General features: G+C 43.0%; 1 protein-coding gene and 1 pseudogene across 1 annotated transcript in view; both read right to left on the bottom strand.

Moving 5' to 3' along the window:
• LIPA (lipase A, lysosomal acid type) overlaps nucleotides 1-19014 on the bottom strand; it is a 101068-nt gene that overhangs the window by 38086 nt on the left and 43968 nt on the right. The gene's annotated exons all lie outside the window — the stretch shown is intronic.
• On the bottom strand, nucleotides 9098-13205 carry LOC117308547 (serine/threonine-protein kinase MARK2-like; annotated as a pseudogene).

The raw sequence follows: 19014 nt of genomic DNA, 5'->3' as shown, positions 1-19014 counted from the left end.
TCCCACAAGATCCTGGTTACCCTGTAAACCCTAGGAATATGGAAATCAGTGTCAATACTAAGTGCCAACCAATTGTAGACAGCCAGGCCAGTCTCACAATTACTCTCATAAGATCAGTCTTTCCAAGTATTGCAGAATTTATTTGCATTTTATAGAAAGCACAGATCTGAATGTAGTTAAGGAAGCAACTATAGACAGAACTAGCAGATGCAGCATTAGCTTTAAAAGATGTTCTGTACCTTTATATCTGCTGGCTTGTTCCTTTTATGTGTAGGCAACTTTCTAGAATTTCTCCTTATTCTCTACCTCCTCCTCCAACCCTTTCCCTTCCTGTGTGAGTCAGAACTGAGCTGTCAGAGCAGAAAATGAAAGCCTCTCTCCTTGCCTCAAATTTAGAAAAATATATATTTATTTTTTGTTTTTATGAAACTTTTATATGTTATCACCATCAATCATGTTGGGTACAAAAGAAGAAGGCAGCTGCCTCAAGGGAGTGGAAGAGTGACCCGGTCATGACTTGTGATGCTTGACTGTAGACACACCTTTTCTGCAAGTCCTAAAATGTCTGTTCTGCTCAGACTTGTGAAATAGTTCAACAGTTAACGAGAAGGGCCTCAATATTAGAGGACTGAGAAAGCAGGGAAAGAACTGTGTTATTATATTATGCTTTATGTTATCTTGAGTGGAAGATAAGGAGTCTATACAAACTTTTGTTTGTTTGTTTTTGTTTTTTTTGTTTTTGCGGGATGCGGGCCTCTCACTGTTGTGGCCTCTCCCGTTGCGGAGCACAGGCTCTGGACGTGCAGGCTCAGCGGCCATGGCTCACGGGCCCAGCCGCTCTGCGGCATGTGGGATCTTCCCGGACCTGGGCACGAACCCATGTCCCCTGCATCGGCAGGCAGACTCTCAACCACTGCACCACCAGGGAAGCCTTATACAAATGTTTTGACTCAAGTCTGTCTCAGATTCTATTTCCTGTTTCTCAGTTTCTATAGAGGGCCTATCTAATGACCTCATAAATCTGTTCCAGATGAAGAGCTGTCTATAAAATGCTCTATGATTCGATGACCATGTGTGTCACAAGGTCTGTAAATTGCTCTGAAAACTGCTGTGAGAATTACTTTGATATAATTACTTATGACAGCAAGATTGCAAAACTTCAGAGAGCATTTTGATCACCCTGCAGCATGCTTTACAGATATCTCTACAGCTAATCTGTCTAAAAGAGGAAAATAAGGAATGGAGAATAGAATAATGTGCAGGTGGCCATGAACATGCAACTTAAAATATCTTAGTTTGTAACCATCAACCTTACTCCTACAGAGGATCTATTCTTATACTAGCTTCAACCTTCCTGTTCATGTGGTGTACACCCAAAACGCTCAATGTCAGCTTTTTGAAAACAGGTATCACGACTTGTATCAGTTTGGATTCTAACTAGGACACTTAAAATGGGATGATTGAGAGAGCTGACTTACAAAGGGACTATTTAACAGTTGTTGGGTAGGGGAATCACAAGACAGCACAGCAGTTAGCCATCACTAGGCCCAAAGAGATGAGATGGCTACTGGAAAACGGAAGGAAAGAGTCTCATAGAAGGCCCCTTGAAAGGAACAGTACCCTTCAGTAGACTGACATAGCACTTAGCCTCTCAGCAGGGAGAGAACCAGAGAAATAAACCCTCTACCGTCACTGTCTCTCTCCCTTCTTCTCCAAAATGCTCCCCATTGACAAAACTCAATCAGTAGCTGGAGGACACAGGAGCCTGTTAATATAGTCTATTCCATAATCCTTCCACTTCACAGGGCAGGATGGAAAAAGATGAAAAATGGAGCTAGATTGGGGAAATTCAAGATAATGTTCACATGATCTTTCTACACTCTATGCTGGCAGAGGGAAGTAGGAGGAAGGCCAGAATTGTGGTTAACAATGCGGACTCAGGGATCAGACCTCCCAAGTTCAAGCCAGTATCTACAACTTGTTAGCTATGCAAACTTGGGGAAGATTTTTAACTTCTTTCTGCCTGTTTCCTCATCTGTAAAATAAAATTAGTAGTGTCTAAGACCATTTCAAAGTTTAGACAAGATAAAATGTGTAAAAGCACTTAAGAGTTATTTGTAGTGAGGTGGATGGACCTAGAGTCTGTCATACAGAGTGAAGTAAGTCAGAAAGAGAAAAACAAATACCGTATGCTAACACATATATACGGAATCTAAAAAAAAAAAAATTGGTCATGAAGAACCTAGGGGCAGGATGGGAATAAAGATGCAGACCTACTAGAGAATGGACTTGAGGATATGGGGAGGGGGAAGGGTAAGCTGGGACAAAGTGAGAGAGTGGCATGGACATATATACACTACCAAACATAAAATCGATAGCTAGTGGGAAGCAGCCGCATAGCACAGGGAGATCAGCTCGGTGCTTTGTGACCACCTAGAGGGGTGGGATAGGGAGGGTGGGAGGGAGGGAGACACAAGAGGGAAGAGATATGGGGATATATGTATATGTATAGCTGATTCACTTTGTTATAAAGCAGAAACTAACACACCATTGTAAAGCAATTATACTCCAATAAAGATGTTTAAAAAAAAAGCACTTATAATAGGTCTGGCATATAGCACTCGATAAATGTTGGTTAATTGTTTGTTTTTTTTTTAAACATTTTTCCTTACAGCAAATTCCTTTCTATAAATTCAGTTTATTTGCTTATTATTAATGGCTTTTCGTTATCATATAGGTTCAATATAATTCCCACTTTGGTGTGTATATATCTAACACAATTCTCCTCTGCATACCTAATTTTACAAAAATGGCCTCATACTATACATATTATTTAGTTGTCTACTTTATTCCCACTTAATATTGGAAATCTTTCTATGTCATTCAACATTTTAAAAATCATTTTTAATGGTTGCATGTATGATTTTGTCATTTGGAGGTACAATAATTTACTAACAAATCTCCTTTGTTGGATGTTTAAGTTATTTCCATTTTTCAAAACCAATATCAGGGACTTCCCTGGTGGCGCAGTGGTTAAGAATCCACCTGCCAATGCCGGGGACACGGGTTCGATCCCTGGTCAGGGAAGATCCCACATGCCACGGAGCAACTAAGCTCGTGCACCACAACTACTGAGCCTGCACTAGAGAGCCCACAAGCCACAACTACTGAAGCCCGCGTGCCTAGAGCCCATGCTCCGCAACAAGAGAAGCCTCCACAACAAGAGAAGTCACCGCAATGAGAAGCCTGTGCACCACAGCGAAGAGTAGCCCCCGCTCACCGCAACTAGAGAAAGCCCGCGTGCAGCAACGAAGACCCAACGCAGCCAAATAAATAAATAAATTTATAAAAAAAACAATATCAGCTATTATGCATGGTAATTCCATTAGGATAAAGTCTTTGAAATAAAATTTATAGGTCTAACAAAGGTTCTCCTTTAAGGATTTTTCTTATTTGTTCTAATATTTTATTCTTCTTTCAACATTGTTTAAAGATGCCAACATAGGGACTTCCCTGATGGCACAGTGGTTAAGAATCCACCTGCCAATGCCAGGGACACAGGTTCGATCCCTGGTCCAGGGAGATCCCACATGCCATGGAGCAACTAAGCCCGTGCGCCACAACTACTGAGCCTGCGCTCTAGAGCCTGTGAGCCACAACTACTGATGCCCGCGCGCCTAGAGCCCGTGCTCCGCAACAAGAGAAGCCACCACAATGAGAAGCCCGTGCACTGCAACGAAGAGTAGCCCCCACTCACCGCAACTAGAGAAAGCCCGCGCACAGCAACGAAGACTCAACGCAGCCAAAAATAAATAAATAAAAATAAATTAATTCAGAAAAGAAGAGATGCCAACATATTAGACAAACAAATCTTTGGTAATGTAAGTGTTAACTTCTCTGGAGACAACCATACAATCCTTTAAGATGACATGAAAGTGTGTATAAGTGAGACTGAGGTTTCTGCAGCCTAGAGGTTTCCCTCTCTTTGGGGGTAAATTTAAAGTGACATATTGGCAAGACAATAATTCAACTGTAGCTTTTTTTTTTTAATGGGTAAGCACTTTATTTATTTATTTTGGCTGTGCCGGGTCTCAGTTGCAGCACGCGGGATCTTTAGTTGCAGTATGCGAACTCTTAGCTGCAGCATGCATGCAGATCTAGTTCCCTGACCAGGGACTGAACCCCGGCCCCCTGCATTGGTAGCGCAGAGTCTTACCCACTGGATCACCAGGGAAGTCCCTCAACCGTAGCTTTTGAAAATATTTCCTTTCCAAACGTTAACATCCGGTAAATGAACATATCCCCTGTTAGATCAAAGAACTCAACACAGGAAAAGCACAAGCATGGGTACTCCCTTCACCTCCGTGCATCATCTTAGACCTTTCTTAGACCCCAGGCTGCTCCAGGAAATTCTGGTCACCTAGAAAGACCCTTCACCTCTAGCTCATGCTAAAAGTACTCCTTATTCCGAACAAGATGAAAGATAACATTCTTCCTAAGGGAAGGCAGAAGGAGGAATCACATTTGTTAAGCATTTCCTGTAAGTGTCTTCCTAAGTACTTCACATCCAATATCTCAATAACCCCTTGCAAATATGCATAAAATTCTCTAGACTGCTCACTTCTTTATCCAAAAAAGAAGGATGTTATATCTTTCTAATTCATTTTAGGTGACTCCTGGCACAACTAAGTATCTCCCTGAAAGACAGGTAATAAGTAATATCTGATAGAGATGACAATAAGACAAAAAGGACTCACTTGCTTTCATTTGGCTTAAAGAAAAAAAAGAAAGCACTCTATTATAAGCAATACTCAGACCAATGCATGATACAGTGCAAAATTTTAATACAATGTGGTTAAACACAATATTCAAGCACATGAAGGTCATCGTCTGACAGATGAACTGGGCATTTTTTCAATAGTTTCCTTAGTGTAACTTTATAAAATTCTTGCCTTCAAAAGTGTCTGGTGTCTTGATACTTGTTCAAAAGTCTGATATAAGACAACCACATCTCAACAGTGAGAGATTTAGGAGAACATCCTAATGCCCGTCTTCAGAATACATCATCAGAGAAGTGATCACCATCTTCATCCCTTACTCCTTGGTATTTCCCCCAAAGTCTACCCTCTGGATTATAGGTATGCATTTTAATGTTCGGTCTTTCAGCTAATCTTTGTCCTGGGATCTTGGCTTGCATCTCCTCACAACTGTTTCTGCTCTTTCTGAAGCGCCAAATATCCTTCTAGGAAAGCAGCCGTGTAGGTGTACAGTGACATGGTAGATGTCCAGCTGCTGTGATGCCATTAAGATGCTTCTTATCCTTGTGCCTCCTTCTTCAGAGGAAACAGGAGGCCCTCTTCTCGCATAATGACAAAAGGGAATACATTTGTTTTAAGTTTTCGTGGTGAGGGCGCTGGGTTTTTCGCCCAAATTCCTAGCACTTCCATGAATGAGGCTCCTTCTGAGTTCCACTGTGAAGGCCTAGCCACAGGTACAGTACTTGTGTTTTCCTCTGAGTGATTTTTACCTTGTGATCCTTTGTAACCTATCAATAAACAGGTTGTCAGAGCTGGAGTATCTTCTGCTTCACTTGAATGTCGATGCTGAGGGAGGTACTCACTAGCTTCGGAAGAGGAAGGCGCGCAGGCCCTGCAGCTGGAAGGCCGGCTCTCTCCCGCTGAGGACTCGCTTTTGAAGTCTCTCCACCGTTCGTGAAGGGGACGAGTGGTCCCTGTTTGTGTGAGGTTGCTTTAGATGACCGGCTGTTATCTGCGGAGGAACAGCCAGGAACGGGTCATAAAATGTCGCGAATCACTGTCAGAATTCTGGGCCTTAGCCGGGTCCCCATCCTTTCCCGCAGTGGCTTTTCGCCTTGGTGCACGGTCTACGGGATGAAACAGTTCGTGTTTCCTCCAAGCTCCTCACGTTGTGCAATTTGGCCACAGAGTTGAAGCCCTTTTCACTCTCGGCGGGCAGTTTGCAAGTGACCTTGTCGTTGTCAAAGCCTCGCCTAGCGCTTCAGCGCCTCCCAGAGCTCTGCCGGACTCGGCGGCCCGAGTCCCAGGAGCTGGGGCTCCAAGCGGGTACACGGGCGCGAGGCTGGAGGGCGACGTACAACTCGGTCCCCCGGCAGTCCCGCCGCTCGCGCCCATCGCTGCCGAGAAAGACAAATACCGTATGCTAACACATATATATGGAATCTAAGAAAAAAAAATGTCATGAAGAACCTAGGGGTAAGACGGGAATAAAGACACAGACCTACTAGAGAATGGACTTGAGGATATGGGGAGGGAAGGGTAAGCTGTGACGGGGTGAGAGAGTGGCATGGACATGTATACACTACCAAACGTAAAATCGATAGCTAGTGAGAAGCAGCTGCATAGCACAGGGAGATCAGCTCGGTGCTTTGTGACCACCTAGAGGGGTTGAGATAGGGAGGGTGGGAGGGAGGGAGACGCAAGAGGGAAGAGATATGGGGACATATGTATATGTATAACTGATTCACTTTGTTATAAAGCAGAAACTAACACACCATTGTAAAGCAATTATACTCCAATAAAGATGTTAAAAAAAAAGGATGTTGATTCATTACAAAACCGCCATCTAGAAAGCCAGTCACGAGTTAAACTTCCATCAGAGATCAGTTATTGCAGGATTGGATCATATTTGGGGCACCTATTTTGCAATCTATTTCATATTTGAGAGAGGATGAATTTTAAAAAATTTCTTTACCAAAAATTGAGACTAAGTCCTAGTAATGAATCTGCAGGTCCAATTTGTGATGGCGACTGGATGTGATTACAGAGTCGCTGAGGTGTTAAGATGTGAGGACCTGGGCTTAGACTTTGGAGTCAGAATTCTTGGTCTGTCATTTGTTCGTTGTGTGGTCTCAGTGCCAATTTCTTTCTCTTTAAAGGATTGCTTAACTATGTCTATGCAAAGGGCAGATGGATCTTGGGGACAGTGGATTTTAGTCAACTTAATGAGATGGTCACTTCAGTTTAGCTGCTGTTCCTGCTTTTCATTGTTGGAGAAAATTGACCCATTCTGGGGCAGGTGGTATGCAGCTATGCAACTGGTAAATGCTGTATTATCTATTCGTGTTAGTAAAGACCAATAGAAGCAGTTTGCTTCCAGCTGGCCAGACCGGAAATTCACCTTCCCTGTCTTATCTCAGGGATACAGCCCTCTGTCACTGTTTCCTTCACAGAGACTGATATTTCTTCATTTCCCAAGACATCATGCTGGTCCACTGTGATGCTGATGGTATGCTGCTGATTTGGACATGGTAAGCAGGAAGTTGCAACCATTCTAGACACCTTGGTAAGACTCATGTATATCAGTGGGTGGAAATAAGCCCCTTAACATTTCAGAGGTGGGCCACCTTAGTGACGTTTCTAGGAGTCCAGTGTCTGGGGCATGTTGACATGTACTTTCCAATGTGGAATACAAGTTGTTGCATCTGCTCCCTTCTCCTACTGATAAAGAGGTACCAAGCCTAGTGGACCTCCTTGGAGTCTGAGACAATGTGTACCCCGTTTGAGCCTGCTACTTTGACCCATTTTCTGAATTATCCTAAAGGCTGCCAGTTTTGAGTGCCCACAGAGCAAGAGAAGGGTCTGCAACAGGTCTGAGCTGCAGGCAAGCTGCTCTGCTACTTGTGCCACATGACCCAACAGATTTGAGAGGCCCAAAGTGCCTGTGACAGATAGTGATGCTCTATGGAGCCTTTGTCAGGTGAATCACAGAACACACCTTTAGGATCCTGGAGCATAGCTATGTCATCCTCTGTGAATTACTATTCTCCTTTGAGGAACAGTGTCTGGCTTGTTCAGGACTCTTAGTAGAGATTGAATGAATACTTGACGATAGGCCATCAAGCTATATGTGATTGACTACCCATGATGAATTGGGTGTAGCCTGACCAATCAAACTATAAAGTTGGGTGTGCACAGGAGCTCTCCATCATCAAGAAGTTCTGTAGATGAAACTGAGCCCATGTAGGACCTAAAGACGCAAGGAAGTCCCACAAGCAAGATTCCCATGACCCGTACTCTTTCTACATTGCCTTTTCTCTCTCAGTCCTCACCTGTGGCCTCATGGGGAGTTCCATGTGACTAGCTGACTGAGGAAGAGATTATTTGGACCAGTTTATACATGGTTCTGTATGATATGCTTGGTACCTCCCCAAAGTAGACAGCTGTAGCACTCTAGCCCCATTTAGGGGTGGTTCCAAAGGACAGTGGTTATGGGAATTTCCCCCAGTGGAAGAGCTTTGAACAGTTAACCTGCATATGTTAATCTTTCCAAGAAGGAAAGATGTCCAGAATTAATGGATCTACGTTGACTGTGGCTCCTTTAACCTGGAAGCTGAAATACCTAAGTCACCACTTTGGGCTCCTTATTCCAGTAATGCAACAGGCATCAGAACTTGGGTCAATGATTGCCAGCTTCCTTTTTTTTTTTTCCCTCCCCACATCTATACTCCCCTTCCAACTCAGGTCCAAGCAGAGAAAGCCAAATACGTTTCTTAAACCAATCACATAAGATGTCCATCTCTAGTTAGTCCTCCTCCAGCTTCCCGGTGCCAGCAGCCCCCAGTCTGGGCTCCTGGAGCCTTCCCTTTCCACCTGGGAGCTTCCCACTGCTCTGTCTGCCTGGGGTCCCCGCCAAATGCAAGTGATGGTGGCGACTCCTCTGGGCACCTCTGAGTAAATAGCTGTGTGTTCTCACTGGAGTCGCCTATGTTTATCTTACAGGGCATCGCGCCTCCCCAGCAGGTAGAAAAGAAGAAGAGCAGGGTTCCAGGGAGGCGTCGGGCCTGGCTGCGGTTTGGCTCCAGGTGGGGGAGCGCGGCCGCAACTTGGAACAGGGCCTCCTCTAGTTCCCGGGCGGGGGTTCTGGAGGCGATGCTTCTGGAGGCGTGGAGATGGGGGTCCGCGTTTCAATCCCCTAGGTCGGGAGGCCGCCCTCCCTGCTCGCGAGTCCCGGCTGCTCGCACAGCTGCGGTTCCTGCTTTGGCCGCACCTGCAGCTGCTCGCTTGGAGCGCCGCCCGCCCCCGCATCGTCTCCTGCCTCCGCATCGTCTCCTGTCCCCGCATCCTCTCCTGACCCCGCATCCTCTCCTGCCCCCGCATCCTCTCCTCCCGCTCCACGGAGCTCGTGGTCTCCATCGTCCATCTCAAGTGTAGTGAGCGCGGCTCACGTTTCATCCCTGCCTCGGCTGCTCACCACGTGAGTGAGGAGTGTCATCCCTGTGTCTTGGCTTTCAGCTTCATTCAGGTTCCTCCAGCAAACCTCGATTTCTTCCGGTCGGTTTGGACTTGAACTTCCTGAAGAAGCTCCCGGTGGAGCTGATCGTGGCTTTTGCCGCTGGCGGAGGCTGGGGTCTCACCTCAGGGCAGAATGTCTGGGTCTGGCACCTGTCGGGCTGCCCCTGTGGGCGAAGTTCCCTTTGGACAGAGCCGGGGCTCCACTCCCTACTGACACTGCAGGTAGACGGGTGGACTCGGGGACAGGTGGGGGCTGTGCTGGGCTTGGGCTCCTCACAGGTACTCTCCGCGGGGCGGGGCCCGGAGGCCCCTGTGGGCTGCACTTGGATTCCTGGTGCAGGCGGGGCCGGGTTAGACTGTGGCCGAAGCCGAAGCCAAGGGGGCCCCGGACCCGCACGGTTAGGCTGCCTTGGCCGTTCCGCACGGAGGCTGGCCGAGGCTGGCGCTTTCCCAGCGCGGGGGATTCCTGCTCTGATTTGTGCCGGTGGAGAGGGCGCTGGGGGTGGGCGGCAGCGGCGGTCTTCTTCCCCTGCCGCTCGAGGGCTGTGCTGTGGCCGCCGCCCTGCGCCCTGATCCTCCGCCACATCTGCGTTCCTCCCCGGCAGAGTGTTCTCAGAGCAGCAGTTAGAGGTGGGAATGTGCTGCTTGCAGCTGGCGGGGACCCTGTGCCGTTCCTGGGGGCGGGGAAGGAGCGCTACGGTTAGATCCGCTGAAGGCTGAGGCTTCAGGGTGACCCGGTAGCCCTCTGGCTCAGATCTCTTATAACCCAGGAGCAGATATTGGAACATTACCTTGTCTTTCCGGGCTGTCAGTGAGTCCTGGATCTCTCTCTCCACGTGTAACCATGGACGCCATGAATTCAGTCAGCTGGGGGTTTCTGGTAGTCAGAGAGCGGCTCCATGTAGAGCTTTAGTTCCTCATATCCATGACCCACAGTAATCCACGGATCCTTCATGATTTGCTCTTACTTCTTACTGAGAATCAGAGATTTCTTAAACAGATTTTCATTCCATAAACATGCAGAAGAGAATATAATATATTCTGTCCTAGTACCCCTCTGGCAGTCCTTGAAGTTCTGTCCATCAAGAGGCAGGAATCCATTGGCCAGTGTAGACAGGGTGACTTCCTGTGGTTCTTCCCTGGAAGAGTTCCGGGCAGCATGAGGGGGACCACCCCAGAAGGTGTCCAGCTTGTTGTAAAAGGTGCATTTGTTGCTGAAGCCAAAGTGTGATGTTCACATCCAAGAGCAGGTTTTCTGCCTTTAAATATCTGTGGACAATACCCTCCTGGTGGACTCTGCTCTCAGCTGCTTTGCTTTCCTACTGCCATGAGCCACGAGGTACTCAAACACCTCTCCTCCACTAGCATCCTCCTAACAAGGCGGAGAGTTTCCTCAGCCTCCGTCACTTCAAATACTTCACTATGTTGAGATGATCCAAACCTTCATGATTCCTGCTTTGCAGGACAGTCTCCGGAGGCTGGAGGAGTTCTGCTGAGTCTCATCAATGATCTTCACGGCTCTCACTTTCCCATCTAGGATGTGCTGGCCAACTTCACCGTAGCCCAGTCTTCCTTGCCAAGTGTCTCGAGGGTCTAGAGGACAACATGTGAATCTGGGTCTCTCCTCAACAGAGACGGCTCAGAGGCCCCGCAGCACGCTGAACTCACTGCTGCGCTTGGAGTCGAGGCGTCCTAAGGTCGGCTTACATCTGGGAAGAGCTGGTGAGAAGCTTGGTCCAAATCAAAAGAAAACCAGTTAAAAGTTCACCCCATGAACTGGTCTTTATGACTGAATCAAAACACAATGCCAGGCAAAAATGAAAATAAACTAAACTAATAAGAAAAACTGAAAAAGGAGCGATAAAAAGAATAAAGAAAAAAAAAGAGAATAAAAAGTAAAAATGAGAAAAAGAAAAAAGTGAGAAAAAGAAAGTAACAAATGAAATACACAAAAATGCCAAGGAGGAAACAGGGTACCTTTGGTCAAAGTCTCTCAGGTAACTGAAAAGCAGCTTCCTGAGCCAGAAGGACTGACAATTTAGGCCCAGCCAGGGACTTGGATAAGTGCTAGGAACTCCAAAGCAATAGTTTTGCATGAGGTCATGGGAAGAAATGAATCTACCAACAAGGCTGGGGATAATCCATTGTGATTGTCTCACTTTTTGATCTCAAAACCCCCTTACTCTTTTAAAAAAAATATTAAGGGCCTCAGAGAGCTTTTTGTATGGGTTATAGCAAGTGACATTACCTTATTAGAAATGGAAACCTGTAGTATGCTTCAGTGGGCTTTTCTAGTTTGGAAAGGTGTGATCATTTCTGGCTTTTGAAAACCTCATAATGTCTACACTTAAAATATTCAATATCCTTTAAAACCTGAATGATTCGGCTCAAAATAATGTCACAACTTAATTGGCATTATGATACTGTCTGAAATGTTCTGTTGCACAAGACACAGTAAAGAACATTATTAATAACTCTAAAGCTGAAGGGAAACTAGCAGGTATCATAGTTTGATTTCTTATTCACAGTTCTGCCCAGTTTCTTTGGAGTACATTTCTCTTTCCACACTCTTTCTCTCTTTCTCTCTTTCCTCAGGGCTCTGTACTAACTCCTACTTCTGGCTGGACCATTCTCAGAGATCCATATGGTTTCCTCCCCAACCTCATTCAAGTCTTTGCTCCAATGTCACCTTCTCAGTGCGACCTTCCCTGATTTACCTATTTGGTCTTACAAAACCCATTGCATGTCTTATCTGCCACCCCTATTCCAAACTATGTGTCATGGAAATTTTTTAAACATACAAAAAATTTTTAAAGTATCTTCCTCATGTATCTATCATCCAATATCAATAATTTGCAACATTTTTGCAATCTTAGTTTATACATAAACACTTCAGTCTGCATCTTTAAATAAATGTATTTTAGAGACACTGCTACCATGCCATTATCAAATCTAAGAAACTAACATTATCATATACCAGTATATATTCAAGTCTCCCGGTTATCTCAAAGATGTCTTGTTACAGTTGATATGTTTGACAAGGTACATATATTGCTTTATAATTTTTCCATAGCTATGTCACCACTTAAAATACTACATATTTTACATATCTGCTTCCTGTCTGTATCTCCCATTAGAATTTCAACTTTGAACAAACAGAGATTTTTGTTTTGTCCTTTGTTCTAGGTATCTTCAGCCCCTAGAATGGCTTTCACATGCAGTAGGCGTTCAATAAATGTTTGTGGAATGAATGAATGAATGGAATTGGCAACAAGGATGTGACAATCAAGGGGTATGCTGTCTAAACCTGGTCAGATCTGTTAGTTTCTATCTCTAAAACTTTGAGCAACTTTTCTGAGCCTTGGTTTTCCCATCTGTAAAGTGGGACTAATAACACCCACTTTGCAGAACTGATTGCAGGGCTGCAGTCTTGTGAGAAACAAGGAAAATATGCGTACAGTGCCTGGCATGTAGTACACCCTCAATGAGGCTACTATTTATATCTTTCATTAAGTTACAGATCTTGAGATGAGATCATCCTGGATTAGGATTAGCCCTAAATCCTATGACAGTGTCCTTATGACAGAAAAGAAGACACAGGGACACACAGGTAAGAAGACATATGAAGACAGAAGCAGAGACTAGAGTAATGCAGCCACAAACCAAGTAACACAGGACCCATCAGAAGCTAGAAGAGGCAAGAATGGATTCTCCCCTACAGCCTTCAGAGGGAGTGTGGCCCTGCCAACACGTTGATTTTGGATTTCTAGCCTCCAGAACAGTGGAGAACAAATTTCTGTTGTTTGGGGATTTCTGTCTTACACCAAGTTTGGGAGTACTGTGCCTGGGCTCAACCAATCCAATGGTTTGGAGCATGTTCACCATATTTTCAACGGATTTGAAGTTCAGGCCAAACTGGTTCTCAGTCTTCATTTATCTCTCTCTCTCTCTCTCTCTCTCTGTCACTATTCTCAATATATCTCCCCCAACTCCCACCTCCACTCTCCTACTTTTATGATGAACTCAGAGGCACCAAAAGATCTAATGATTTATTTCTGGCTTGTTCAGAGAGTTGTGACAATGGGACAAATATCAACTGGAGGGTCTCTACTTATGTGATCTGATGCTGTACAAATACATTTTCCATCATCCTACGAAAGGTCAGGAAGGTGGGACAAATAGAAACATCAAGAGTGATTGGAGAGGGCCTGCACAGAATGGGAGAGGCAGCATGTGGAAAGGAAGGCCTCTGGAGTATGGAGTTCTGGAGTTTGGAGGATGATTTAACAAAGGCATAAGGAAAGGGCAGACAGCAGAAGCAAGAAGAACTACAACCGTGCAGCCTGTGGAACGAAAACCACCTTCACAGAAAGACAGACAAGATGAAAAGGCAGAGGGCTATGTACCAGATGAAGAAACAAGATAAACCCCCAGAAAAACAACTAAATGAAGTGGAGATAGACAACCTTCCAGAAAAAGAATTCAGAATAATGATAGTGAAGATGATCAGGGACCTTGGAAAAAGAATGGAGGCAAAGATCTAGAAGATGCAACAAGTGCTTAACAAAGACCTAGAAGAATTAAAGAACAAACAAACAGAGATGAACAGTACAATAACTGAAATGAAAAATACACTAGAAGGAATCAACAGGAGAATAACTGAGGCAGAAAAATGGATAAGTGACCTGGAAGACAGAATGGTGGAATTCACTGCCATGGAACATAATAAAGAAAAAAGAATGAAAATGAAGACAGCCTAAGAAACCTCTGAGACAACATTAAGTACAACAACATTCACATTATAGGGGTCCCAGAAGGAGAAGAGTGAGAGAAAGGACCAGAGAAAATATTTGAAGAGATTATAGTTGAAAACTTCCCTAACATGGGAAAGGAAATAGCCACCCAAGTCCAGGAAGCACAAAGAGTCCCAGGCAGGATAAACCCAAGGAGAAATATGCCCAGACACATAGTAATCAAATTGGCAAAAATTAAAGACAAGGAGAAATTATTGAAAGCAACAACGGAAAAATGACAAATAACATACAAGGGAACTCCCATAAGGTTAACAGCTGATTTCTCAGCAGAAACTCTACAGGCCAGAAGGGAGTGGCACAATATATTTAAAGTAATGAAAGGGAAGAATCTACAACCAAGATTACTCTACCTGGCAAGGATCTCATTCAGATTTGACAGAAAAATCAAAAGCTTTACAGACAAGCAAAAGCTGAGAGAATTAGGCACCACCAAACCAGCTCTACAACAAATGCTAAAGGAACTTCTCTAAGTGGGAAACACAAGAAAAGAAAAGGACCTACAAAAACAAACCCCAAACAATTAAGAAAATGGTAATAGGATCATACATATCTATAATTACCTTAAACGTGAATGGATTAAATGCTCCAACCAAAAGACACAGGCTCACTGAATGGATACCAAAACAAGACTCATATATATGCTGCCTACAAGAGACCCAGTTCAGACCTAGGGACACACAGAGACTGAAAGTGAGGGGATGGAAAAAGATATTCCAAGCAAATGGAAATCAGAAGAAAGCTGGGGTAGCAATACTCATATCAGATAAAATAGACTTTAAAATAAAGAATGTTACAACAGACAGGAAGGACACTACATAATGATCAAGGGATCAATCCAAGAAGAAGATATAAAAATTGTAAATAAATATGCACCCAACATAGGAGCACCTCAATACATAAGGCAAATGCTAACAGCTATAAAAGAGGAAATCGACAGTAACACAATAATAATGGGGGACTTTAACACCTCACTTACAACAATGGACAGATCATCCAAACAGAAAATTAATAAGGAAACAGAAGCTTTAAATGACACAGTAGACCAGATAGATTTATTGATATTAATAGGACATTCCATACCAGAACAGCAGATTACACTTTCTTCTCAAGTGCACACAGAATATTCTCCAGGATAGATCACATCTTGGGTCACAAATCAAGCCTCAGTAAATTTAAGAAAATTGAAATCATATCAAGTATCTTTTCTGACCACAATGCTATGAGATTAGAAATCAATTACAGGGGAAAAAAACATAAAAAACACAAGCACATGGAGGCTAAACAGTATATTACTAAATAACCAAGAGATCACTGAAGAAATCAAAGAGTAAATCAAAAAATACCTAGAGACAAAGGACAAAACACGACGATTCAAAACCTATGGGATGCAGCAAAAGCAGTTCTAAGAGGGAAGTTTACAGAAATACAATCCTACCTAAAGAAACAACAAACATCTCAAATAAACAATCTAACTTTACACCTAAACGAACTAGAGAAAGAAGAACAAAAAAACCCCAAAGTTAGTAGAAGGAAATAAATCATAAAGATCAGAGAAATAAATGAAATAGAAACAAAGAAAACAATAGCAAAGATCAATAAAACTAAAAGCTGGTTCTTTGAGAAGATAAACAAAATTGATAAACCATTAGCCAGACTCATCAAGAAAAAGAGGGAGAGGACTCAAATCAATAAAATTAGAAATGAAAAAGAAGTTACAGTGGACACCGCAGAAATACAAAACATCCTAAGAGACTACTACAAGCAACTCTATGCCAATAAAATGGACAACCTGGAAGAAACTGACAAATTCTTAGAAAGGTATAACCTTCCAAGACTGAACCAGGAAGAAATAGAAAATATGAACAGACCAATCACAAGTAATGAAATTGAAACTGTGATTAAAAATCTTCCAGCAAACAAAAGTCCAGGACCAGATGGTTTCACAGGTGAATTCTATCAAACATTTAGAGAAGAGCTAATACCCATCCTTCTCGAATTCTTCCAAAAAATTGCAGAGGAAGGACTCCCAAACTCATTCTATGAGGCCACCATCACTCTGATACCAAAACCAGACAAAGATACTACAAAAAAAGAAAATTACAGACCAATATCACTGATGAATGTAGATGCAAAAATTCTCAACAAAATACTAGCAAACAGAATCCAACAACACATTAAAAGGATCATACACCACAATCAAGTGGGATTTATTCCAGGGATGAAAGGATTCTTCAATATATGCAAATCAATCAATGTGATACACCATATTAACAAACTGAAGAAGAAAAACCATATCATCATCTCAATAGATGCAGAAAAAGCTTTTGACAAAATTCAACACCCATTTAGGATAAAAGCTTTCCAGAATGTGGGCATAAAGGGAACCTACCTCAACACAATAAAGGCCATATATGACAAACCCACAGCAAACATCATTCTCAATAGTGAAAAACTGAAAGCATTCCTAAGATCAGGAACAAGACAAGGTTGTCCACTCTCACCACTATTATTCAACATAGTTTTGGAACCCCTAGCCATGGCAATCAGAGAAGAAAAAGAAATAAAAGGAATACAAATTGGAAAAGAAGAAATAAAACTGTCACTGTTTGCAGATGACATGATACTATACCTAGAGAATCCTAAAGATGCCACCAGAAAACTACTAGAGCTAATCAATGAATTTGGTCAAGTTGCAGGTTACAAAATTAATGCACAGAAATCTCTTGCATTCCTATACAAGAATGATGAAAAATCTGAAAGAGAAATTAAGGAAACGCTCTCATTTACCACTGCAACAAAAAGAATAAAATACCTAGGAATAATCCTACCTAGGGAGACAAAAGACCTGTATGCAGAAAACTATAAGACACTGATGAAAGAAATTAAAGATGATACAAACAGATGGAGAGATATACCATGTTCTTGGATTGGAAGAATCAACATTGTGAAAATGACTATACTACCCAAAGCAATCTACAGATTCAATGCAATCCCTATCAAATTACCAATGGCATTTTTTACAGAACTAGAACAAAAAATCTTAAGATTTGTATGGAGACACAAAAGACCCTGAATAGACAAAGCGGTCTTGAGGAAAAAAAACGGAGCTGGAGGAATCAGACTCCCTGACTTCAGACTATACTACAAAGCTACAGTAATCAAGACAATATGGTACTGGCACAAAAACAGAAATATAGATCAATGGAACAGGATAGAAAGCCCAGGGATAAACCCACACACCTATGGTCAACTAATCTATAACAAAGGAGGCAAGGATATACAATGGAGACAAGACAGTCTCTTCAATAAGTGGTGCTGGGAAAACTGGACAGCTACATGTAAAAGAATGAAATTAGAACGTTCCATAACACTATACACAAAAATAAACTCAAAATGGATTAAAAACCTAAATGTAAGACCGGACACTATAAAACTCTTAGAAGAAAACATAGGAAGAACACTCTTTGACATAAAACACAGCAAGATCTTTTTTGATCCACCTCCTAGAGTAATGGAAAGAAAAACAAAAATAAACAAATGGGACCTAATGAAACTTAAAAGTTTTTGCACAGCAAAGGAAACTACAAACAAGATGAAAAGACAACCCTCAGAATGGGAGAAAATATTTGCAAATGAATTAATGGACAAAGGATTAATCTCCAAAATATATAAACAGCTCATGCAGCTCAATATTAAAAATACAAACAACACAATCCAAAAATGGGCAGAAGACCTAAATAGACATTTCTCCAAAGAAGACATACAGATGGCCAAGAAGCACATGAAAAGCTGCTCAACATCACTAATTATCAGAAATGCAAATCAAAACTAGAATGAGGTATCACCTCACACCAGTCAGAATGGGCATCAACAGAAAATCTACAAACGACAAATGCTGGAGAGGGTGTGGAGAAAAGGGAACCCTCTTGCACTGTTGGTGGGAATGTAAATTGATACAGCCACTATGGAGAACAGTATGGAGGTTCCTTAAAAAGCTAAAAATAGAATTACCATATGACCCAGCAATCCCACTACTGGGCATATACCCAGAGAAAACCCTAATTCAAAAAGACACATGCAGGGCTTCCCTGGTGGCGCAGTGGTTGAGAGTCCACCTGCCGATGCAGGGGACACGGGTTCGTGCCCCGGTCCGGGAGGATCCCACATGCCGCGGAGCGGGTGGGCCCGTGAGCCATGGCCACTGAGCCTGCGCGTCCGGAGCCTGTGCTCCGCAACGGGAGAGGCCACAACAGTGAGAGGCCCATGTACCACAAAAAAACAAACAAACAAAAAAAGTCACATGCACCCCCATGTTCATTGCAGCACTGTTTACAATAGCCAGTTCATGGAAGCAACCTAAATGCCCATCGACAGACAAATGGATAAAGAAGAAATGGTACATATATACAATGGAATATTACTCAGCCATTAAAAAGTAACGAAATTGGGTCATCTGTAGAGACGCGGATGGATCTAGAGATTGTCATACAGAGTGAAGTAAGTCAGAAAGAGAAAAACAAATATCGTTCATTAACGCATATATGTGGAACCTAGGAAAATGGTACAGATGAACCAGTGTGCAGGGCAGAAATTGAGACACAGATGTAGAGAACAAACATACGGACAGCAAGGGGGGAAAGTGGTGGTGGGGGAGGTGGGGGTGGTGGTGAGATGAACTGGCAGATTGGGATTGACATGTATACACTAATATGTATAAAATGGATAACTAATAAGAACCTGCTGTATAAAAACATAAAATAAAAACTAAAAAAAAAAGAGTGATTGGAGATAGAAATATTTCAAATAGGAGACAAATCAGTGTGTGTACATGTGTATGTGCTCGTGTGTGTATGTGTGTGGGCTGATGTGTATGATTAGTGTGTGTGCGTCCAGGCAAGAGAAGCAGGATCGTGGCTTAAAAACTTAAG

Source organism: Tursiops truncatus, chromosome 16 (assembly GCF_011762595.2).
Source record: "Tursiops truncatus isolate mTurTru1 chromosome 16, mTurTru1.mat.Y, whole genome shotgun sequence".
Classification (NCBI taxonomy): domain Eukaryota; kingdom Metazoa; phylum Chordata; class Mammalia; order Artiodactyla; family Delphinidae; genus Tursiops; species Tursiops truncatus.
This window is presented reverse-complemented; position numbering and strand designations above follow the sequence as displayed.